General features: G+C 35.9%; 1 protein-coding gene across 4 annotated transcripts in view; it reads right to left on the bottom strand.

Moving 5' to 3' along the window:
- GRIK2 (glutamate receptor, ionotropic, kainate 2) overlaps positions 1-11,413 on the bottom strand; it is a 1,103,729-nt gene that overhangs the window by 560,485 nt on the left and 531,831 nt on the right. The window lies entirely within an intron of this gene.

The following is an 11,413-nucleotide window of genomic DNA, read 5'->3' on the forward strand; positions in this document are numbered from 1 at the left end:
CTTCAGTAGACAGTGTCACAGATGAGAGCCACAGATAGGCAAGGGAGTAGAGAGGAAGCTCCCACTCATTTGCTTTAAGTGTGGATCTGAAGGACTCTTGACCCAGGGTGGCCTACATCAGGTCCTCATGGCTGACAGGACAGACAGGCCCCAGCTCCCAGCTGGAAAGAAAGGAGGATTCTTCAATGATTTAGATCCTTCCATAAGAGCTGTGGGTGAGCATTAACATTTTTGGCAAGTATATTAGTTTTCTCCTGGACACAAGAGCCTACTATTTGGTCCTAAAAGCCTTCTGAGGTCACAACTCTTCTCACTATTTCTTAGTTGTTGGAATTGATGGAAAACATAATAAACAGTTCCTTATTTCACCTCTACCTTGCATGCGGACTTCTGAGTTGTAAAACAACCCAGTGGTAGATGGAATTTGCTCCAGGACTTAAGAACAATAAATGGCATAGTTGAGCCTCTATATCTTGTTGTTCCTAAGCGTTATACTAAAATAGACAAAGTGATAGTCAATAAGTTTTTTATTTTAAGAACTATCTTCCCTCTGTAACTTGATTTGTGCCACTGTTAACCTCTCCTTGGAATATTATTGCTTTTAATTTTTGACTCATGTACTTTTAACTTGTTAAATTTGTAGGCTGCAACAGTTTCATGATACATCTTCAAGGATATGAACATGTATGGGTAAGCACAATTGATAACAGTGCGTCTAAATTCCAAAATCAATCTCCACAATAGTCTAGGTGTTTCCTATTGCCAAAGGGGCCCTTTAGAGTAGTGAGAGAAGATCTTCACCCTGAAACCTATAGCATCCCTTTTCAGCAGGAAGTAGCTAAGAGAATACGCTGTCCCCTTTTCCTTATGAATCAGGGTGAAGTCTCTCTCAGGGAAGAGTGATAGGGAATGGCAAAGGACACACTGGAAAAAGGGACTAATCAGAACTGGCTTTGGCAAGCACAGTGGCAATGGAACAATTAAAACCGACTTTCAAGGGCGGGGGAAAGAGGAATGAACTGGGGGAGTAGAGAAAATAGTGCAACAATGAATGAATGGATATCCAAAATGTCTGTAAATGTCCATTAAAATTAATAAAATTTAATAAAAAAAAGAAAACATTACAATTGATGTTCTGGGACAACTTGTGAAGACATGATTAAATAAGAATCTAACTTGTGTTATGCAAACTTTTTTATTAAAATGAGTATTATTCTTATTATTATTTTCAAGGGTGAAAGTAGAAAACACAACTAGTCATGATTTCTTCATATTTTTTTTCAATGATACAATTCTTTCTGCAGATTTTTATTTCAGATACTGTATTAATTTCATAAATGGAATATCAAGAATGTCTTTGATATCTTCCTTCTCTAAATGTTAAGGAATGCTTTTATCTGATTCTTTATATTCATATTCTTCTTTCTCTTTCTCTCTTTTGCCTTCCCTCTCCTCCTCTCTCTCCATCACTCTCTTGTCCATTTTCTAATGAATAATTCCACATGAGAGTATATATCAGAATGGCATATAGACCTTAGAACTGTCCCATTCATATGACTTACAAGTCTCTAAAATTCATAGAGCTCAAATTGAGTTGCCATGCTTCCCACTGAGCTGCGTTCATTCATATTTCCACTGTTTGTAAGTGGTACAAAATTTATATATTCACTAAAACTAAGAATCTGTTACCATCGTCAATTCATTCTATTGTCAATTTGTTCAATCTGTTGTCATTGTTCCTTTTCCTCGCTCCTCATTTTTAAATTTTTAAATGTATCCCAACTTGCTCTATTCCCTTCCTTCTAAACATAAACTACTTGAGAGAAAACATCAACCTCTAAATATAAATCTGCTTTGCTCTCTGTCCCTTCTTATAATCTCACTTACCTGCGATTTTCTTTTCCTATTTTAATTATATTGTTTTACTGTTTTCTTCAAAATTTTCTTATGGTTTGTTATTATCCTTGGACCAAAGTTCCCTCTTTTTAATATTAGGAGCTCTTGAAGTCCTATATGCTCTGCTTGAGCCTCTATTCCTCTGTTTCTTTATGACTAGATTCTTCAATCACACTGAATTTCTATTTCTTCAAAGGCCACAATCTCTTTATACCTCAAAATCCAGAAGAAATTGTGTCTATCTAGATGCTGGCCCCAACCTCACTATTCCTAGTTCAGAATAAGTATTAAATATAAATTTTAAATATGCTTCCTTCATCCCTTAAATGACATAAAACATTTACATTTATATTTAAATTTTTATAGTATATTTTGGAGGAACATTCTTTTACTTTTTACATCACTCAATCTATTTGCTGTACTGAGGTAATCTGGGTTTGCTATAATACTGAACCTTCTGCCACTGGGATATCAAATGCCATAATGGTTTCCCATTGTGGATAGTGTAACACAGGTTTGGAAGTAGGAATGGCATCAACTTCCTAAACCACATGCCTAAGGAAAACTTGTGAGCTTGGAGAAATGATGATAGCAATAGAAAGGTATTGGGTCTTTTATTCACAGATTCACTGAGTGACTTGACAGCAATCAACAACTTCCTTCATAATTTAAATGATATAAAACATTAATTTAGTAACTAAATTCCTTTTAGAGAAAAATTTATTTATAAAAACACATTCTATTCAAACAAAAAATGCATGGACATTGTTTACTATGCACACTCTAAGATATTGCAGTGAATTCATGTGAAGAAATACAGTTTCATAGCATGCTATAGGCAGCTTAGTATTTGAAAATATGGATATATAGGTATCTTGTATTTTTTTTAATACACGTGGGATAGACTGAATATTCTGGTTTGGTTCTTGTGGATTTGTTCTAATTTTTGTCATTTTCAATTTGAACTTGAGCATGAGTAGTTGATAGTTTGTTACACAATTACTCACTGACCAGGTTTGAACTGCTGATAATGAGCTTCTCCAAGGATTCTTTCCATAAACACAGTGAATATGATTCTTGTTTTAGTCTATCAGGTTAGGTCCACATGTACAGTCACCATTTGTGGTTTTTCTTAAAAAGGTATTTGCAATGAATTAAAAACTGATTGCACAAAATTCAATTATTAGATCTCCAGCCTTATTTCTGTTTCCAAGTGCTTAATTTTTTACTACCAGTCCATCTTCATTGTTCCCAAATTTTGTGCTTCAATCAACAAGCATTAGATACCTACCTGGCCAACTGACTGGAAGATTATCTATCTATCTATCTATCTATCTATCTATCATCTATCTATCTATCTATCTATCTATCATCTATCTATCTATCTATCTATCTATCTATCATCTATCTATCTATTTATTTATTTATTCCTATTTCCAAAAATAATGTTCCAACAAAAAGTGGAAATTTCAGAACCATATCATTAATTCACATGCAAGAAAAGTTTTACTAAAGAATATTAACAAAGTGGCTAGAACAGTACATTAAGAGGAAAATGCCAGAAATTCAAGCTACGTTTAGAAGATGCTACGGCATCAGGGATATCACTGCTGAAGTCAGACTGGTCTTTTGGAAAGCATAAAATACAAGAAGGACGTCTGTCTGTTTTGTGTTTTGCTTTGTTTTTTATTAACTATGCAACAGCATTTGACCATGTGGATCAAAACAAATTATTGAGAAGGACAGAAGTCTCAGAACACTTGATTACACTTTCACAAGACCTACACCTGGACCATGAGGCTATTGGTTGCAAAGAGCAAGGTAACATTGTATGTTTTAAAATCAAGAAAGGTATGAGTCAGAAATGTATTCCTTTTATGAACCTATTCAATATCCATGCTGAACAGGTCATTCTATAACCAGGACTTTATGAAGAAGAATGTGGCATCAGGATTGGGAGAAGACTTGTCAACAACCTCCACTATGCAGATTATACAACCTTATCTGCTGAAAGTGAAGAGGACTTCAAGTGCTTGCTTTAGAAGATCAAGAATTACAGCCTTCAATATAGAGTACATCTCAACGTTTAAAAAAAATAATCATACCACACACACAACCACCAAAAAACCAAAACAAAAATTCTTACCACTGGGCCAATAGGCAACATTATGACAGATGGAAAAAAGATTGACATTGTCAACTGTTTCTGGAAATAAATTATTTTACAGGAAAAATAAACCCTAAGTTATTTAGTATAAACATTAAAAACCAATTATGCATGTAAGTAAATAAGACTATATTAGTAATCAGTAATTATTTTAGTCAAAATGTATTCTTAATGAGTAATGAAAACGCTTTTTGAGTAATCTACGTTTGGGCAACAATAATTGCTAGTACTTGGGAAGGGAAATTACCAGAAAATATTTTACTTATTATATCCACAAAGGCAATTAATGGGGATCATTGCATTAACTTATTAAACAAGTATGTATTAAACACCTACTTTTTTATTTAGACAGTACTAAATATTGGTGTGTGAGAACTAAATGAGATGCATAAAGTTCACTGAATGGAATAAGTGATCAACAAAAACATATAACCGGCTGCCATTGAATTGCTTCTGCCTTGCAGTAACACTCACTTTGACAAAGTAGAACTATGGCCTATAGTGTTGTGATGACTTATATTTCACTTTTGAGTTCTCATCTGACACATCTCTGGTTACATACAAATATCCAATATTGGGATTTCCAGTCAAGCTCATAAACTATGCCTTTCTCAAGAGGCCACCAGAGCTCTCAATAATCTAACAACTGAGTATTATTGCAAACTGCAACAAAGCATAAGAAGGAAAAATCACAATGAATGACATTAAAAAGATGACTGGTCTATATTGGGATGTCAGTGATGATATAATCTTAGGAAATAATGCAAATGATGTAACCTTATCTGCTGTAAGGGAGGTGCTTGCTGCATAAGATCAAGGACTACAGTTTTTAATATGGACCCACCTCAACATCAAGAAAATGAAAACTAGAAAAGAAATTTCAGAATGGACAACAGAATATATGAGACTTCAGAATGGATTGTGCGATAAGCAAAAATTCTGAGCTACATTTGGTAAGAGAAGTGTCTCTCAACAGCTAGAAGACAAGCAACATTTCCATAGGACACAGAAGTAAGCAGATTAGGAGAGGTTTAAGGCTGTTCAGAGTGGGGTACACTACACTAAGGGAGGTTAATGAAAACTGTGAAGCAAGGAAGTAAATATTCAGAAATTTTTAAAAATAATATTTTAATGTTTGTATTTGTTGTAATTATTAAGTACCACCCAGTTGATACAAGGTCATACTGATCCTTTGCACAATATAAAGAAATCCTGTGTCATCTGTAAAATCTCTGCTTTGTTTAAACATGTTGTCCCAGTTACTTTATCAATCCATCTCATTGAGGGTCCTGCTCTCCTTTGCTGAACGTCTACTTTTCCAAGCACAAAACTACCTCGCGTGATTACATGCAAAGTACAAGAAATGAAGACTCATCATCTTTATTTCTAAGGAGAATTATGATGCACCTCACCCACCTGTGATTGTTTCTCTGGCAATTTATGGTTTCCTCTTCACTGATGCCACAATTTAAAGGTATCAATTCTTCTATCTCCCTTATTCATTATCTAACTTTCACATGCATATGAAATGATAGAAAATCCTATGATCTGGGTCAGAAACACCTTAATCTTTCAAGTGAGATCTTTGATCTTTAGCACTTTAAAGAATTTTATTTGCACCATATTTTCCCAATGCTGTTGTTTCATGGGAGTTGGTTTGGTTTCATGGGTCCAAGCAAAAGAAAATTCTTGACAACTTCAATCCTTTCTTAATTTATCACAATGTGGCTTACTGGCCCAGTAATGGAGATTTTTGTTATCTTTATATTGACATGTAATCCCTATTAAAGACTATTATATTGAGTGTTCGATTTAGACATGCTTCTTTTTTTTTCTAAAATAAGTACATACTATGTTCTAATAAAAACTCCCTCATAAAGATAATAAAAAGACAGACATGATTAGAATGTGGACATTTTAAATTGTCTACAAATATTTGCCATCTTGTTATGAAGAAATACCCACAGTGCTCCTTGAATCAGAATTCAAGAAACTCTAGTTATACAATGTGCATCATTGTATGTTTTACTGATACAAAACAAACACCTAGCAGAAAGAATAGACAGATGCCTTTTCTATTCAAAAGTAATGCAATGGATGTGCAATTTAATGTAAACTCTCTCAAGAAATTACAGTTCCTACAGAGATTAATGGTTTCAAAACCATCTCAGGAACAGGTTTGAGGCTTTGAGCACCAATAAGCATAGACCAAATGAGCTCTGTGAGGATATTAAGAAAATCATCCATGAAGAATGCAAAAGATCATTACAGAGGCTGAAAAAGAAGAAAAGACCAAGGTGGATGTCAGATGAGACTCTGAGTATTTTATTAGAGCGCTGAGAAGCCAAAGCTAAAGGAAGAAACCAAGAAATCAAAGAGCTGAACTGAAAATTTCAAAAGGCAGCCCAGGACGACAAAGCAAGATACTATAATGAAATGTGCAGAGAGCTGGAGTTAGAAAATCAAAAGGGCTGAACTCACTCAGCATTTCATAAGCTGAAAGAAATGAAACACAAATTCAAGCCACGGGTGGCAATACTTAAGGATACTTTGCTTAGAATATTAAATGATCCAGGAAGTATCAAAAGAACATGGAAGGAGTACACAGAGTCACTGTACGAGAAGGATTGGCTGAGACATTGAAGAATTTCATGAAATAACATATGAGCAAGAGACTACGGTGATGAAGGAGGAAGTTCAAATTGCTCTGAAAAAATTGGCAAAAAACAAGGCTCCAGGAGTTGACTGCATACCAATTGATTTATTTTAACAAACAGATGCTGCCCTGGATGTGCTCACTAGGTTGTGCCAGGAAATCTGGAGGACAGACAGCTGGCCGACTGACTGGAAAAGATCGATATCTGTTCCCATTCCAAAGAAAGGTGACCCAAAAGAGTGTGGAAATTATCAAATAATACCATTAATATTACATATAAGCAAGATTCTGCTGAAGATTATCCAAAACGTTTGGAACAATATGTCAACAGAGAACTTCCAGATGTGCAAGCAGGATTTAGAAGAGGTCAGGGTACTAGGGATCTTATAGCTAATTTTAGATGGATCTTAGGAGAAAGCAAAGAATACCAGAAGAATGTCTATCTCTGCTTCACTGACTATGCAAAGACTTTTGACTGTGTGGATCACAACAAGCTATGGCTGACTCTGAGAAGAATGGGAATTCCAGAATATTTAATTGTGCTAATGTGAAACCTGTACTTGGACTAAGAGACAGTCATCAAAACAGCAGGAGACACTGGATGGTTCAAAATCAAGAAAGGGGTCCGTCAGGGATGTATTTTGTCTCCATACCTTTTCAATCTGTAGGCAGAACAGATCATCCGAGATGCCGGGCTGTATGAAGAGGAACGTGGCAACAGGATTTGTAGAAAAATCATCAACAACCTGCGTTATGCAGATGACACAACCCTGCTTGCTGAAACGGAGGAGGACCTGAAGTGCTTGCTGCAGAAGGTCAAGGACTTCAGCCTCCTATATGGATTGAAGCTCAACATCAAGAAAACAAAGATTCTCACCACTGGGCCAATTGGCAGCATCAGTATGGATGTTGAAGAGATTGAGATAGTTAACAGTCTTAGTTTACTTGCTTCCACAGTCAACACTCTTGATAACAGCAGCCAGGAAATCAAGAGATGAATTGCATTGGGTAAGTCTGCTGTGAGGGGCCTCTCAAAAGTACTGAAGAGCAACGATGTCAGGCTAAAGACTTAGGTGTACCTGATCCGGACTATAGTCTTCTCAATTACGTGCTATGCATCAGAGAATTTGACAGTGAATAGAGATGATAGAAAGAGAATTGATGCCTTTGAGCTGTGGTGCTAGAGAAGAGTGTTGAATAGACCATGGACTGCTAAGAGAGCAAACAGGTTTGTCCTGGAGAAGGTGAAGCCAGAATACTCCTTGTAGTCAAAGATTCTGAAGCTTTGTCTGACATACTTTGGGCATGTTGCAAGGAGGGACTGGTCCTTGGAGAGGGACATCATGTTTGGCAGAGAGGAGGGGCAGTGAAGGAGAGGAAGACCTTCGATGAGATGGCTTGATTCTGTGACTGGAGTGGTGGGAATGAGTGCATTTGAGATGGCTAGGTTGGCACAGAATAGAATGGCATTTAGAGCTCTTGTACATAGAGTTGCTGTGGGTTGCAAGTGACTCGATGGCACATAACAAGAATGACAACAACTCAGAGATTAATTAATTAAAGAATGCACCATTGTCTCTGATCAAAGTAGACAATAGATTTCTACTGTTAAGCTAACCTTGTACATTGATTTTCATTATCTAAGCAACAGACTAATTTGCCTTATCTGTAGAAGAAAGCTAATGCATCATCCCAAAGCTGTTGCTGTGTGCCCTTCAGTCAGAGCTGATGCATAGTTAATGATCCAGTTGGTTTTCAAAGACTGTAAATCACACGAAAGGAGATGACCAGCTGGTAGATGCCAAACTTCATGCTTTGGGGATTGCAGTGGAGCTTCTTAATACTAGACTACCTTGATTTGACTATTCAAAATGCTAAGTGCTATATGGAGAAGAGTCTTGAACATACCATGTACTGCCAAGAAAACAAATGGGTCTGTCCTTGAGAGGGTTAATCCAAGTCTCTCCTTGGTGGCTAGGACTTTGAAGTTCTTTCACACTTATTTTGGGAATGTCACCAGTAGAGACTGGTCTTCAGAGAAGGACATCATGCTCCAAAGGGTGGATAGATAGCACAGGAGAGGAAAACTCTACATGAAATGGATTGACACAGTGACTGGGGCAATGTGGGTTGGTGTGTCAGACTTAGTGAGACTTATTCAGGACAGGGCAGGGATTAGAGCTGCTGTACATAGGGTCACTATCAGTTGCAGGTGACTCAATAGCACATAACGACAACAATAACAACAATGTAAATAACCAAAACAGAAAACAAACATTATATTGGAGGTTTAGAGGTTTGGTATGGTGGTGTATGTATAAATAAAGATAATTTAAAAACTATTGCAACAATATTTTTTTAAACATTCTTCCTTCCTTTGGTAATGTTCAAGATGTTCTGTTCAGTAATCATTTTGATGTAAGATAATATGCATTACTGTGGTTCTCTTGGTTCTTGATCATACTATTTTAGAAACAGTTATTTGAAACTAAAAGGAAAATAATGTATTATCTATAGCACAATCATTTACTTATTAAATTATACTCCTATGTCACTTGTTTTACAGCTCAGCAAATTGTAAGAACTAATAAACAGAGCAATTCTGTCTTGTCTGGTATAAATTCCTATTGACTTATCCCCTCTTACTTGTAAAGGGAGCTCTGGTGGCCTAGTGGAAGCTGCACTGCAGTCCAAAAGGTAACCAGCTTGAATCAGCCAGTTGCTCCTTTGGAGAAGGATGGATAATCTCCTCCCATGCAATTTACTGCCTCTGAAAATCCACAGGAGGGTCAGCTCTAAGTCAGTTCTGACTCAATGACACATAACAATAACCCCTTACTTGTAGAAAAGATTTCTGCCCCTATTTGCATTATCCTAAGATTGGTGCTGGTAATGCAAAGTCCAAAATAATTCAGAAGTTAGAATCTACTAAGAAGTTAACATGTGAAAGGTGGGCAATCTCCTGTTCTGTGTGGCATAGAACCTTGGAAGTTCAATGTAATCAGTTATAAGGCTGCTTTTATTCTATGGCAGTGAGAGATGGAATCTATAAATATTTTTATTCTTTGGAGTCTCTTTCAAAAGTCATAATATTCTTTGGAGTGTCTTTCTAAAGTCATAATATCTGCCTGTTAAGTTAAATGAAATATTTATATGTTCATTTACATATCTGTGTGAGAATCATGACTTTTATCTTTTTATATAATCATTTTACCTATTCTGTGACTCATGTGAGAGCTTTAGGTTTTCTTGTTGTCAAACTCCCTAAAACATAACCTAAATTTTACTTCTGTATCTTCATCTTTCCATTTTAAAAAATTTACTGTATTTCATTACATCATCTTTGAAAATACTGATAAATTATACATCATTGTATCTACTTTGTTTACTCAAATTCAATCATATTTCTTGCACACAGAAATTTTGTAACTTCCAAAATGTTCATGGAATGCTTCTTTGTTGCATTCACCAGAAGACTACTGCAGAAACTGGAGGCTAAGATGAGAAAAAAGTACAAGTAGGCAGTAAGAGATTCATATTTGTTTCCATTTCCAAGAAAGTTTATCCAACAGAATATGGAAATTATCAAACAATACTATTAATATCATATGCAAGGAAAATATTGCTTAAGATCATCCAAAAATGGCTAGAATAGTACATTGACAGGAAACTACAGGAAGTTCAAGTTGGGTTTAAAAGAGACCATGCCACTAAAGATATCAGTGTTGATGTCGGAAGGACCCTGACTAAAAGCAGAAAATACCAGTGACAAATTATGTTATTTCATAATGGTCAAACTATGGGGACTCAAGGAGCAGTCAAGATAACACACAGCCATAATCATCACAATAGTACTGCTCTTGTTTAATACCTTGGCAGATACATTTTCCTCTTGCCTATTCAGATAATTTCCAAAACTTGTTACTTACTGAGACTGAAAGGGAATAGAAGTACTTGAAGTTCTTGTAAAGAAAGTTGAGTAATTATAAATAGTAATCAATCCTGTGCTTTGCATTTCAAAGCAGTGATAAGATGTGATAACACTTTGAAGATGAACATTAAAGTAATGGAAGAACATATTTAACTAACACCTCAGACTTAAGAAACCCTTTCACCCTTCCCATTATTCCCTCACTCAATATTAACATCCTACTTTTTTAAAGTCTAGTTTTCACTCTCATATTTGCTTCTTTTTTATTTTTAAAGGTTTATTTATTTAATTTTCTTTTGTGTAAGGTTGAATTGAATCTCACTTGCACAGGAGCAGACTGCCCCTCCTTCTCCAGCAGAGCATCTGGTGGATTTGAACTGTGCATCTTCGGGTTTGCAGTGCAGCTTCTTTGGCACTAGGCCACCAGGGTACCCTTACATTTGCTTCTTTTTTAAGTAACTCTTTATCCCTTCCCCTGTAGTGTTGGTTATGCTTCTTTTTTTTTCTTTTTCTATTTTTACTAGTTCTCTCTTTTCTCTTTCTCACTCTCTCACTTTACCCCATGCCACTGTCACTTGTTCATTTTTTGCTTTATATTCACAAACAGTAAGGAAAGAGAGTTGAGGGTTAAAAATGGAGAAAATAACGGTAGTGCACAATTGTACACGTGGTACTAGAGATATTGTAGCTGATGTTAGATGCATCTTGGCTGAAAGCAGGGAATACCAGAGGAATGTCTATCTGTGTTTCATTGACTATGCAA

Source organism: Elephantulus edwardii, unplaced genomic scaffold (genome assembly GCF_000299155.1).
Source record: "Elephantulus edwardii isolate Elephantulus edwardi_28Jun2011 unplaced genomic scaffold, EleEdw1.0 scaffold00013, whole genome shotgun sequence".
NCBI classification, from domain to species: Eukaryota; Metazoa; Chordata; class Mammalia; order Macroscelidea; family Macroscelididae; genus Elephantulus; species Elephantulus edwardii.